The 13,639-nt window shown below is 41.7% G+C and overlaps 1 protein-coding gene and 1 pseudogene across 1 annotated transcript in view; one reads left to right on the top strand and one right to left on the bottom strand.

Annotated features, from left to right (window-relative positions):
* caska (calcium/calmodulin-dependent serine protein kinase a) overlaps positions 1–13,639 on the bottom strand; it is a 225,728-nt gene that overhangs the window by 87,050 nt on the left and 125,039 nt on the right.
* Positions 9,987–13,639, top strand: part of LOC139023808 (probable G-protein coupled receptor 82) — a 6,846-nt pseudogene continuing 3,193 nt past the window's right edge.

The following is a 13,639-nucleotide window of genomic DNA, read 5'->3' as shown; positions in this document are numbered from 1 at the left end:
ATTATAACTTTGTAATCTAATAACTTTCCCTGGTGCCCTCGAATTCATAGTTAATTAGTTACGTTATTACTCAAGTGATCGCGTAATCCCTAATTACAGGAATATTTGATAAAAACTATAAGTCTTCAATTTAACGATAGCAAAGACACGACAACAGGAATGACGGAGTCCATCCAAATCATCTTGGCTCCTGGACTCTGTCCACACATTTCAAGGCTGCGTTGTAACAATGACTGGTAAATGATCCAAGACCAGCTCAGTTAATCCCTACCATTGTGACAATGAGTCGTCATAATGCTGCATCAAATGTATATGATCTTAGGGGCATTGGCAAACACAATGTAAGTCATTTAATTTATGTACCCCTAATTGCAACGAATACATCTGTTTATCCTCCAGCTATTGTAAGCAGTAATTATGAGCCTATAAACCAGAGTTACACTGTTAGAACTGAGGCGGTGTGCAATAGTAGGAAGACCACTTCATGCAGCTCACCCTGCACTATCAGCTCCAATGTAAATAACAGAAGTAAGTCTACCTCTGATAAGCTTCCCAGTAAAGCATTAAAAACAATCAAGCAACCCAGAAAAGTTCAAAAAAATAGCCCATATTAACATAAGACACAAGGTCCATGAAGTCAACTTGCTTGTAACAGATTCATATTCTGACTATCTCTGAAACTCACTTAGACAATACCTTTGATGATACAGTGGTAGCAATACATGGTTATAACATCTACCCGAAAAGACAGATATGCCAACGGAGGCGGTGTTGCGGTCTATATTCAGAACAACATTCCTGTAAAGCTTAGAGACGATCTTGTGTTAAATACTGTTGAAGTAATATGGCTACAGGTTCATCTGCCTCACCTAAAGCCCATTATTGTGGGAAGCTGCTATAGACCACCAAGTGCTAACAGTCAGTATCTGGATAATGTGTGTGAAATGCTTGATAATGTATGTGATATATCAAAACTGTCTGTACTGTCAAAGGTACTGGAGTCCTTAGTTAGTAGGCAGCTAAAGACCTACTTCCAAGAAAATGCAATCAGGTTTTAGGTCTGGCCACAGCACTGTTTCAGCAACATTGAAGGTTTTAAATGACATACACTGTGCTCTTGATAAGAAGTTACATTGTGTGTCTGTTTTTATTGATTTGTCGAAGGCTTTTGACACTGTGGACCATGCTGTGTTAGTGCAAAGGTTAAAATGTTGTGGAATTACTGGTCATGCTCTAGATTGGTTTATAAATTACCTATCAAATCGTACACAATGTGTAATGGCGGATGGGTGTAAATCTGAGTCCATAGAGGTGTGCTCAGGTGTTCCGCAAGGTTCTATTTTGGGCCCACTGTTGTTCATTTTGTATATCAACAACATTGGGGATCTTATTGAAACAGCGGATGTTCATTTTTATGCAGATGATACTGTTCTTTATTCAAGTGTTAGTAATTTATCTTTAGCTTTTGAAAATGCCCAAAGAGCATTTAACATCATACAACATAATCTGTATGATTTAAAGCTGATTCTAAATTCGGGTAAAACAAAATGCATGGTATTTTCAAATTCCAGGCATGTTAAAAATCATGTCATTGCTACATTGGCTGGAAAACTATAGAGCAAGTTAATAACCTTTTCTCAATAGGGGGTGCTGTTTACACTTTGTAGAATTTTCGTTCCAAAATTAAACTGCCTCGTACTCAATTCTTGCTCGTACAATATGCATATTATTATTACTATTGGATAGAAAACACTCTCTAGTTTCTAAAACCGTTTGAATTATTTCTCTGAGTGAAACAGAACTCATTCTGCAGCACACTTCCTGTCAGGAAGTGAGATTTCTGAAATCGAGGTCTCTGTTCCAGGGTCGGTTTATAAATTCCCTTGTAAGCTATGAGGCTACATGCACTGCATACGCCTTCCCCTAGATGTCAGTAAGCGGTGAGATTTTGAATGGAGTGCATAGCACCATCTGGGGGAGTATAAAGGCTCTTGGAACGGAAGGACCGACCTTTTCGACGTGGCGCCTGACGCAGGAGGTACACCAGCATGGCGTCCTGAAAAGCTTTCGGTTTAGCAGTTCTATATCTCCGGCTCTGATTTAATTTGTTTTTTGTCTTAAAAACTTCATAAGGTAGTTAATTTAAACCGACTTATAGCAGTTTATATCAGTTTATTGCGATTTTCTGGAGTTTCTTTGTCAGGCGTTATCGCGAGTTGGGCACCTCTCCGGTACATCGGCGTTAGCAGCTAATTTCTACAGGAGTAGAGGACATCTTTCAACCAAAAGACGATTGTTCTGGACAAAGGACCACTTGCCCAAGATTCTGATGGAAGATCATCCAAAAGTAAGAGCTATTTATGATGTTAATTCGTACTTCTGTGGAACAATGTAAAATTATTAGTCCGCCATTAATTTCGGCATGGTCTCGCTGTAACGCAAGTATGTCGAGTAACGTTAATTTAAAAAATCTAACACAGCGGTTGCATTAAGAACTACTGTATCTTTCATTTGCTGTCCAACCTGTATTTTTTTGTCAAGTTTATGACTAGTTATCGATTAGATTAGGTGCCTCTCCAAGATGGCGCCGGCCAGATTGCCTGAAATGTTGCTACTAATCACATTGTATAACCACGATTTGTGCCACTAAATATGCACATTTTCGAACAAATCCTATATGCATTGTGTAATATGATGTTACGGGACTGTCATCTGATGAAGTATATGAAGGTTAGTCGAAAATTATATATCTTTTGCTGGTTTGTTAGGATCGCTAACCTTTGCTGCTGGTAAACGGCTTGTGTTTCTGGCTATTGTGGTAAGCTAATATAATGCTATATTGTGTTTTCGCTGTAAAACACTTAAAAAATCTGAAATATTGGCTGGATTCCACAGATGTTGGTCTTTCATTTGCTGTACGCTGTGTATTTTTCAGAAAGGTTTTATGATGAGTATTTAGGTATTTGACTTGGTCTCTGTAATTATTCTGGCTGCTTCGGCACTATTTCAGATTGCAGCTGCAATGTAGAACTGTGATTTATACCTGAAATATGCACATTTTTCTAACAAAACATATGCTATACAATAAATATGTATCAGACTGTCATCTGATGAAGTTGTTTCTTGGTTAGTGGCTATTTATATCTTTATTTGGTCGAAATTGTGATAGCTACCTATGCAGGGAAAAAAATGGTGGAAAAAAAAGTTGTGTCTTTTGCTATCGTGGTTAGCTAATAGATTTACATATTGTGTCTTCCCTGTAAAACATTTTAAAAATCAGAAATGATGGCTGGATTCACAAGATGTGTATCTTTCATCTGGATCTTGGACTTGTGATTGAATGATATTTAGATGCTAGTATTTACTTGTTGACGGCTATGATTAGGCTATGCTAGTCAGCTTTTTTACTGATGGGGGTGCTCCCGGATCCGGGATTGGGACCAATTAGAAGTTAAAGTGTACAAATATTTGGGTGTGTGGGTTGATGATAAGCTGAGCTTCACTGTGCATGTAGAGAACTTGATAAGGAAGCTCAAGCTGAAAATAGGATTTTATTACCGGCATAAGGCTTGTTTTTTTTTTTGAGGCCAGGAAGGAACTGGTACGATGTACATTACTGTCGGTTTTAGATTTTAGTGATGTTATATATATGCAGGCCTCAGCCACTACCCTGAGAGCACTTGATTCCATGTATCATGCAGCCCTCAGGTTCATTACAAATCAGAAACGTCTAACACATCATTGTGATCTCTACAGCGCTGTTGGCTGGTCGTCATTGACCTTGCGTAGGCTTAAACACTGGTATACACTGATTTATAAGGCCATATTGGGTAAAATGCCATTTTATCTCTGTTCTTTTTTAGTCAGGTCAGTAAATAAATATCAATTACGGTCCCATTCTGATTTGCTTCTAACAGTACCAAAAATTAGAACAGGTCATGGTAGAAATAGTTTTAGTTACTTAGCACCGTGGTCCTGGAATTCTCCTGAACATTTAAAAAATGTGATGATCTAGTTTCGTTGGTGGAGTTTAAACACCTGATTGATGTATATATCATAGAAGAGTGTAATTGTTTTTAGGCCAGCTGTTTTTAGTCAAGATGTTTGTGTTTTTAATGTAATATGTAATTTATGTTGTACTGTATGTGTTTTTATAGTTTTGTTTAATGTTGTGTTAGTGTATGTAAGTCTGAAACGTTGTTCCCCCTGCTGCTATTGGACCAGGTCTCTCTTGGAAAAGAGATATTATCTCAATGAGAAAAAACCTAGAGAAAGGTAAAATAAAAAAGAGAAGAATATTTTCTGGGTGATTTAAATATTGACTGGCTATCATCAAGCTGCCCACTCAGGAAAAAACTTCCAACTGTAACCAGTGCCTGCAACCTGGATCAGGTTGTCAGTCAACCTACCAGGGTAGTTACAAACAGCACAGGAATGAAATCATCAACATGTATTGATCACATTTTTACTAACACTGCAGATATTTGCTTTAAAGCAGTATCCAAATCCATAGGATGTAGTGATCACAATATAATAGCCATATCTAGGAAAACCAAAGTTCCAAAGGCTGGGCCTAATATAGTGTATAAGAGGTCATACAAGAAGTTTTGTTGTGATTCATATGTTGATGATGTAAAGAATATTTGCTGGTCTGTGGTGTGTAATGAGAAGCAACCAGACGCTGCACTTGACGCATTTATGAAACTACTTATTCCAGTTACTAATAAGCACAAACCCATTAAGAAAATGACTGTAAAAACTGTTAAATCCCCTTGGATTGATGAGGAATTAAAAAATTGTATGGTTGAGAGGGATGAGGAAAAAGGTATGGCAATTAAGTCTGGCAGCCCAACTGATTGGCAAACGTACTGCAAATTAAGAAATCATGTGACTAAACTAAATAAAAATAAACTACACTATGAAACAAATAAATTATATAAAGAATGATAGTAAAAAGCTTTGGGGCACCTTAAATAACATTTTGAGAAAAAAAGTCATCTCGGCTCCTTCATTCATTGAATCAGATGGCTCATTCATCACAAAGTCCACTGATATTTCAAACTACTTTAATGACTTTTTCATTGGCCAGATAAGCAAACTTAGGGATGACATGCCAGCAACAAACGCTGACACTACACATCCAAGTATATCGGACCAAATTATGAAAGACAAGAAATGTATATTTTGAATTCCATAAAGTCAGTGTGGAAGAGGTGAAAAAAGTATTGTTTTCTATCAACAATGACAAGCCACCGGGGTCTGACAACTTAGATGGAAAATGACTGAGGATGATAGCAGTCGATATTGCCACTCCTATTTGTCACATCTTCAATCTAAGTCTACAGGAAAATGTCTGATGTCAGGCCTGGAGGGAAGCTAAAGTCATTCCGCTACCCACGAATAGTAAAGCCCCCTTTACTGGCTCAAATAGCCGACCAATCAGCCTGTCACCAGATACAATGCTATTTTACAGTAAACAAATTGACAACAGAATTTCAGCATGCTTATAGGGAAGGACACTCAACAAACACAGCACTTACACTGATGATTGGCTGAGAGAAATTTATAATCAAATGATTGTGGGGGCTGTCTTGTTAGACTTCAGTGCAGCTATTGACATTATCGATCATAGTCTGCTGCTGGAAAAACTGATGTGTTATGGCTTTACACCCCCTGCTATAATGTGGATAAAGAGTTACTTGTCTAACAGAACACAGAGGGTGTTCTTTAATGGAAGCCTCTCAAACATAACTCAGGTAGAATCAGGAATTCCCCAGGGTAGCTGTTTAGGCCCCTTGCTTTTTTACATTTTACTAACGACATGCCACTGACTTTGAGTAAAGCCAGATTTTATATGTATGTGGATGACTCAACACTATACACGACAGCTAATACAGCGACTGAAATGACTGTAACACTCAATAAAGAGCTGCAGTTAGTTTCAGAGTGGGTGGCAAGGAATAAGTTAGCCCTAAATATTTCTAAAACTAAAAGCATTGTATTTGGAACAAAACACTCACTAAACCCTAAACATCAACTAAATATTGTAATAAATACATGTGGAAATTGACCAAGTTGAGATGACTAAACTGCTTGGAGTAACACTAGATTGTAAACTGTCATGGTCAAAACATATTGATGCAGTAGTAGCCAAGATGGGGAGAAGTCTGTCTATAATAAAGCGATGTTCTGCCTTCTTAACAACACTATCAACAAGGCAGGTCCTATAGGCCCTAGTTTTGTCGCACCGTGACAACTGTTCAGTCGTGTGGTCAGGTGCCATAAAAAAGACTTGGCTCAAAACAGGGCAGCACGGCCCTTGGATGTACACAGAGAGCTAACATTAATAATATGCATGTCAATCTCTTCTGGCTGAAAGTGGAGGAGAGATTGACTTCATCACTACTTTTATTTATTAGAGGTATTGACATGTTGAATGCACCGAACTGTCTGTCTAAACTACTGGCACACAGCTCGGACACCCATGCATACCCCATAAGACATGCCACAAGAGGTCTCTTCACAGTCCCCAAGTCAGGGGAACAGATTATGGGAGGCACACAGTACTACATAGAGCCATGACTACATGGAACTCTATTCCACATCAAGTAACTGATGCAAGCAGTAAAATTTGATTTAAAAAAACCACCTTATGGAACAGCAGGTACTGTGAAGAAACAAATATCGGCACACACACACGATAACATTCGCACTATATATACACACAGATTTAGTATTGTAGATACAGTTGAGGTCGGAAGTTTACATACACCTTAGCCAAATACATTTAAACTCAGTTTTTCACAATTCCTGACATTTAAACCTAGTAAAACTTCCCTGTCTTAGGTCAGTTAGAATCACCACTTTATTTTAAGAATGTGAAATGTCAGAATAATAGAAGAGAGAATGATTTATTCAGCTTTGATTTCTTTCATCACATTCCCAGTGGGTCAGAAGTTTACATACACTCAATTAGTATTTGGTAGGATTGACTTTAAATTGTTTAACTTGGGTCAAACATTTTGGGTGGCGTTCCACAAGCTTCCCACAAAAAGTTGGAGGAATTTTGGCCCATTCCTCCTGACAGAGCTGGTGTAACTGAGTCAGGTTTGTAGGCCTCCTTGCTCGCACACACGTTCAGTTCTGTCCACAAACTTTCTATCGGATTGAGGTCAGGACTTTGTGATGGCCACTCCAATACTTTAACTTTGTTGTCCTTAAGCCATTTCGCCACAACTTTGGAAGTATGCTTGGGGTCATTGTCCATTTGGAAGACCCATTTGCGACCAAGCTTTAACTTCCTGACTGATGTCTTGAGATGTTGCTTCAATATATCCACATAATTTTACCTCCTCATGATGCCATCTATTTTGTGAAGTGCACCAGTCCCTCCTGTAGTAAAGCACCCACACAACATGATGCTGCCACCCCCGTGCTTCACAGTTGAGATGGTGTTCTTCGGCCTCCAAGCCTCCCCCTTTTTCCTCCAAACATAACGATGGTCATTATGGCCAAACAGTTCCATTTTTGTTTCATCAGATCAGAGGACATTTCTCCAAAAAGTATGATCTTTGTCCCCATATGCAGTTGCAAACCGTAGTCTGACTTATTTATGGCAGTTTTGGAGCAGTGGCTTCTTCCTTGCTGAGCGGCCTTTCAGGTTATGTCGATATAGGACTCGTTTTACTGTGGATATAGATACTTTTGTACTTGTTTCCTCCAGCATCTTCACAAGGTCCTTTGCTGTTGTTCTGGGATTGATTTGCACTTTTCGCACCAAAGTACGTTCATCTCTAGGAGACCGAACGCGTCTCCTTCCTGAGCGGTATGACGGCTGCGTGGTCTCATGGTGTTTATACTTGCGTACTATTGTTTGTACAGATGAACGTGGTACCTTCAAGCGTTTGGAAATTGCTCCCAAGGATGAACCAGACTTTGTGGAGGTCTACAAATTTTTTTTTTGAGGACTTGGCTGATTTCTTTTGATTTTCCATGATGTCAGCAAAGAGGCACTGAGTTTGAAGGTAGGCCTTGAAATACATCCAAAGGTACACCTCCAATTGACTCAAATGATGTCAATTAGCCTATCAGAAGCTTCTAAAGCCAAGACATCATTTTCTGGAATTTCCAAGCTGTTTAAAGGCACAGTCAACTTAGTGTATGTAAACTTCTGACCCACTGGAATTGTGATACACTCAATTATAAGTTAAATAATCTGTCTGTAAACAATTGTTGGAAAAATTACTTGTGTCATGCATAAAGTAGATGTCCTAACCGACTTGCCAAAACTATAGTTTGCTAACAAGAAATTTGTGGAATGGTTCATGACTCCAACCTGAGTGTATGTAAACTTCCGACTTTAACTGTATGTGGTAGTGGTGGAATAGGGGCCTGAGGCAGACAGTGTGTTGTGAAATCTGTGAATGTATTGTAATGTTTTAAAATTGTATAAACTGCCTTAATTTTGCTAGACCCCAGGAAGAGCAGCTAATTGCAGCAGCTAATTGGCATCCATAATAAATACAAACCTATCTAGCTGACTAGCTAAAGCCAACTTCATACAATTGCTAGGTGGCTAATATTACAAAGAAACAAAAAAACATTAGTATTTTATTTATTCATCAATAAAGAAATCAATAGGCTACATAGCTTGATCAAATTAATTTACAAACATACCTCCTGCAAGTCCTGCCATCACCGGCAGCTAAAATCAATTAAAACGCTGTCTGTGTGTCACTCGACACTCTCTCTCTTGTCCTCCACTGATGATACTGTCTGCATGCACTGACTAGAGTATATAGCATCCTGCCTAGCATATCTTTGTTCCATGGTGCACCTTGGAAGGAACCACTTACTAGGGAAAATGGGGGGGGGGGGGGTTGTTACTCTTTGCTTGGTCCAGTCAGTGTGCCCCTCTGCAAAATACAGCTGACAGATATTTTTATGAACAGTTTTTAATTTTTTTTTTTATTAATTTAACACCTGAAAATGTTAAAACAGGACAAATCTGAGGGGCATGTGCCTAAGGTAGGTAATTCAATTATGCAATGTGTGTTTGTTTTTTGTTGTGTGGTTGTTTGTTAACAACAAGATTAAGTTCCCCATGTGGAAGTTATCTAGTCTGATATTGCATTTTATGCACTGACTTGCCTAATTAAATAAAGGTTACTGTATATCTGCTTCCTTCATTCCTTGATATTATTAAATGAAGGTTTTTGGAATAAACAATCCTGGGTGTTTTCACCAGATCTTCATATAACTGGAGAAATGAATGGAAACTCTAACTGACTTTCGTTTGTATGTTTTTGTGGCTTCATGTCGTAGAAAATGTGATGTAAGAACTCATAAGCACACACACACACACAAAGTTATCATTACTGTTTATGCCCCATCTCCCGTCGCTCATTCCTTTCTCTCTCCTCTCCCTCCAACTCCTTCTCTCCTCTCTCTACTCTTCCAGACAGTGCTGGTTATACCCTGACCCCATCGACACACAAGTCAAACCCTGGCTCTACCTGGTCCTGTCACTCCTGGGTTTCCTAGCCAACGGCCTGACCCTGCGTGAATTCAGGAGGTCGGAGAGGACCCCTACCGTCATACTGACCCTCAAACTGGTGACCTCTGACCTCTTTGCTGTGCACCAGCTTTCTGTTCCGGGTGGTTTACTACCCGAGGGGTCACATCTGGTCTGGAGAGGATAAGGTGTGTCAGGCCGCCATGCTAACCATGATAGCAGTCTTCTACGTCAACCTCTACTGTAACATAATGCTGCTTCTCTGGACCAGTGTGACGCGCTATGCACCGTGGTACGGATGCCTACAACAACAAGTCTTCAAACTTATGGATTGATTTGAATGAGGTTGTTTAATTATTTTTTTTTAATAATACGTTTCTCAATTAACCACTCAATTGTGCTCTCAAATCTTTCCCTGGTTGTAGGTGCGGCCCTGCCCTGCTGTCCTCGTGCCCTTCACTAGGCCCAGAGAATGCTGGGTACTCTGCATCATCACCTGGGTAACTGGGTAACGGTGGTGAGTGCCAATGTGGTACTTCAGTTCGGACAAGGAAAAGGAAGAGGAGGACACAGCTGCTTTGACATGTTGGAGAATCAACACAGAGAAAGCGTTAAACTACCAACACTGCCTGGGGGTGGCCCTGTTTTTTGTGATTCTCATCCTTATTCTGGTCAGCTATGGGGATTAGTGTTGCATCTGCAGAAGGTCAGGGGGTCCAAGAACACAAACACCAGTGAAGGAGGGGCAAGGGAGGGGCGGGAGGTGAGTACGGGGGTGACCGCAGGGGATAGGAGGGTGAGTTGTGGGGTGGAAGAGGGGTGTGGGTGAGTTTAGGGGAGAGGGAGGGCAGGGGGGAGAACATACAGGGTGTAGACTTGGAGTGCATTCAGGGGCAGGAGAGAGGCAGAGGATGAAGAGTGGTAGTCTGAGAGTACGAAGGAAGATCCTAGCTGTGGTTGTGGTGTTTGTGGCATGTTTCCTTCCCTACCATGTCCAGCGTGCAGTGACCCTGCTCTCACCACATGGGGGAGACTGTGAGAAGTTGAGAACACAATGGAAGGCGAAGAATGCAACTATAACCATAGCAGCTCTGAGCTGCATTGTACATCCCTTACTCCATCTGGCCTTGCGCCACCTGCCCTGCTGCAGAAGACTACGTAAAAGATAGACCGAACCCACCCACCCACCCACCCACCCCACTCACTGCTGTGGGCAACTGTAAGAGGCCTAGCTGGTTGAGAGAATGCCAAGAGTGTGCAAAGCTGTCATCAAGGCATGAGGGTGGCTACTTTGAAGAATCTAAAATCTAAAATATATTTTGATTTGTTTAACACTTTTTTGTTACTACATGATTCTATATGTGTTATTTCATAGTTTTGATGTCTTAAGTATTCTACAATGTAGAAAATAGTAAAAATAAAGAAAAACCATTGAATGAGTAGGTGTGTCCAAACCTTTGACTGGTACTGTCTGGTACTGGTACTGCACACAGTGCATTCGGAAAGTATTCAGACCCCTTGACTTATTTTGTTACGTTACAGATTTATTCTAAAATGTATGAAATTAAATGTTTTTCCTCATCAATCTACACTCAATACCCCACAAGGACAAAGCGAAAACAGATTTTTAAAATGTTTAGCAAATTTATATAAAATAAAATGAATACCTTATTTACATTAAGATCCTTTGCTATGAGACTCGAAATTGAGTTCAGATGCATCCTGTTTCCATTGATCATCCTTGAGATGTTTCTACAACTTGATTGGAGTACACCTGTGTTAAAATCAATTGATTGGACATGATTTGGAAAGGCACACACTTGTCTATATAAGGTCCCACAGTTGACAGTGCATGTCAGAGCAAAAACCAAGCCATGAAGTTGAAGGAATTGTCCATAGAGCTCCGAGACAGGATTGTGTCGAGGCACAGATCTGGGGAAGGGTACTTAAAAAATGATTCAGCATTGAAGGTCACCAAGAACACCGTGACCTCCATCATCCTTAAATGGAAGAAGTTTGGAACCACTAAGACTCTTCCTAGAACTGGCCGCCCGGCCAAACTGAGCAATCGTGGGAGAATGGCCTTGGTCAGGGAGGTGACAAGAAGCAGATGCCAGGAAAACACTACCTGCCCGAATGAATAGTGGCAACTGTAAAGTTTGGTGGAGGAGGAATAATTGTCTGGGACTGTTTTTCATGGTTCGAGCTAGGCCCCTTAATTCCAGGGAAGGGAAATATTAACTCTACAGCATAAATTACATTCTAGGCCATTCTGTGCGTCCAACTTGGTGGCAACAGTTTTGGGAAGGCCCTTTCCTGCTTCAGCATGACGATGCCCTCGTGCACAAAGCGAGGTCCGTACAGAAATGGTTTGTCGAAATCGTGTGGAAGAACTTGACAGGCCTACACAGAGCCCTGACCTAAACCCCATCGAACACCTTTGGGATGAATTGGAATGCCGACTGTGAACCAGGCCTAATCGCCCAACGTCTGTGCCCGACCTCATTAATGCTCATGGCTGAATGGAAGAAAGTCCCCACAGCAATCTATTATCTTAGTGATACAAGAAGTGGCACTGTGTTTATAGCCATATTACTTATCTTGTCTAGCTACGGTGCAACATTCGTATATAATACTTCCGGTCTCTGTTAGTTTCCCCCTCCTCCCCCTACACACTTCGTCCTCCCCTCCCAAGCTTCGTCCGCCCCTCCCTCTACGACCCTCCTCTTCCCCACAGGTCTCCTGGTCAATGCTCTCTCTCACTGGGTGTTCCTGAGGTGTATCCCGACCCAGACTTCAACCCACGTCTACCTGTCCCACCTGGGCCTGTCCAACTTACTCTTCTCCCTCACCACCCCTTTCCTGGCCAACTACTGCTCACAGGTACATCCATTTTTTACTGACATTTGGATTGATTCTTATTTTTCTCATCTCATCAAAGGGGATTGGTCATATATGTGACAAGACATGAAAATAATAATACTCTTAAAATGTATTTAAAGAAAAAAAAAGCTCCAAACGATCCCTCGTCAATTCCTTCCCAGAGTCTGGTCTGCCTAGTCCTCCACGGGGTCACACTTGTCCAGAATATCAATATCTACGTTAGCGTCTTAATCCTGACCTGGGTGCCGCTCACCCGCTTCGCCACCCTCATCTAGCACACCCATGCCAGCCGCCTCAGCACCTGCCCCAGCCCCTGCGCCGACCCTGCTTCCCCACGCCTTCTTCACCAGACTGAGGAGGGTGGGCTTCACCAAGGCCGTGTGCGCCGGGTGGTGGTGCTGGTCAGAGTACCCGTGGCAGTTTACTATTTAGTGAGAGAGACAGAGGTGGGGGGAGGGGGCGAGGATGGAGGGAGAAGAGGAGGGGAATATGCTACAGTGTGGCGGTGGAGGTGCGGGGCAGCCTGTCGATGGGGACGATGGTGGCGGCCATCGTGATCTTCTTTGTGTGTTTCCTGCTGGTGCTGACTTTGTACGTGGCCAAGCATATGGAGGTCGCGGCGGTGCACCATCGTCAACGACTCCCAGAGCCTGCTGGGAAAAGTGTTCCGGAACATTGTAGTGATCCAGTTGGGAGTTCTGTTTGTTTTGGTTTTCATTTTTACAAATGAAGTAGACTTCAATTCCCTGATGTAGTTGTTTAGTTTATAACTGGTTTTATCCGGGGGTTTTACCTCTCATCTAAACCCTTTTCTCCTTTCCTCCATTCAGGTGGTTCTGATAGTGTGCCTGCTGCCTCATCACGTTCATCTTTATCTCTATGGTCCAGCACCAGCACAAAGTTGACCCAGCCACCACCGCCCCCAGGGGGCCCTGCCATCCTCTCTCTGCCATCATCTCCCAGAGGCAACCTCGCAAGGCTGCAGGCCCAGACGGCATTCCCAGGCGCGTCCTCAGAGCATGYGCAGACCAGCTGGCTGGTGTGTTTAAGGACATATTCAATCAATCCTTATCCCAGTCTGCTGTTCCCACATGCTTCAAGAGGGCCACCATTGTTCCTGTTCCCAAGAAAGCTAAGGTAACTGAGCTAAACGACTACCGCCCCGTAGCACTCACTTCCGTCATCATGAAGTGCTTTGAGAGACTAGTCAAGGACCATATCACCTCCACCCTACCTGACACC

The sequence above is a fragment of the Salvelinus sp. IW2-2015 genome, linkage group LG36 (genome assembly GCF_002910315.2).
Source record: "Salvelinus sp. IW2-2015 linkage group LG36, ASM291031v2, whole genome shotgun sequence".
Lineage (NCBI taxonomy): Eukaryota > Metazoa > Chordata > Actinopteri > Salmoniformes > Salmonidae > Salvelinus > Salvelinus sp. IW2-2015.
Note: the sequence above shows the minus strand (reverse complement) of the source record. Positions and strands in the feature narration are given on the sequence as shown.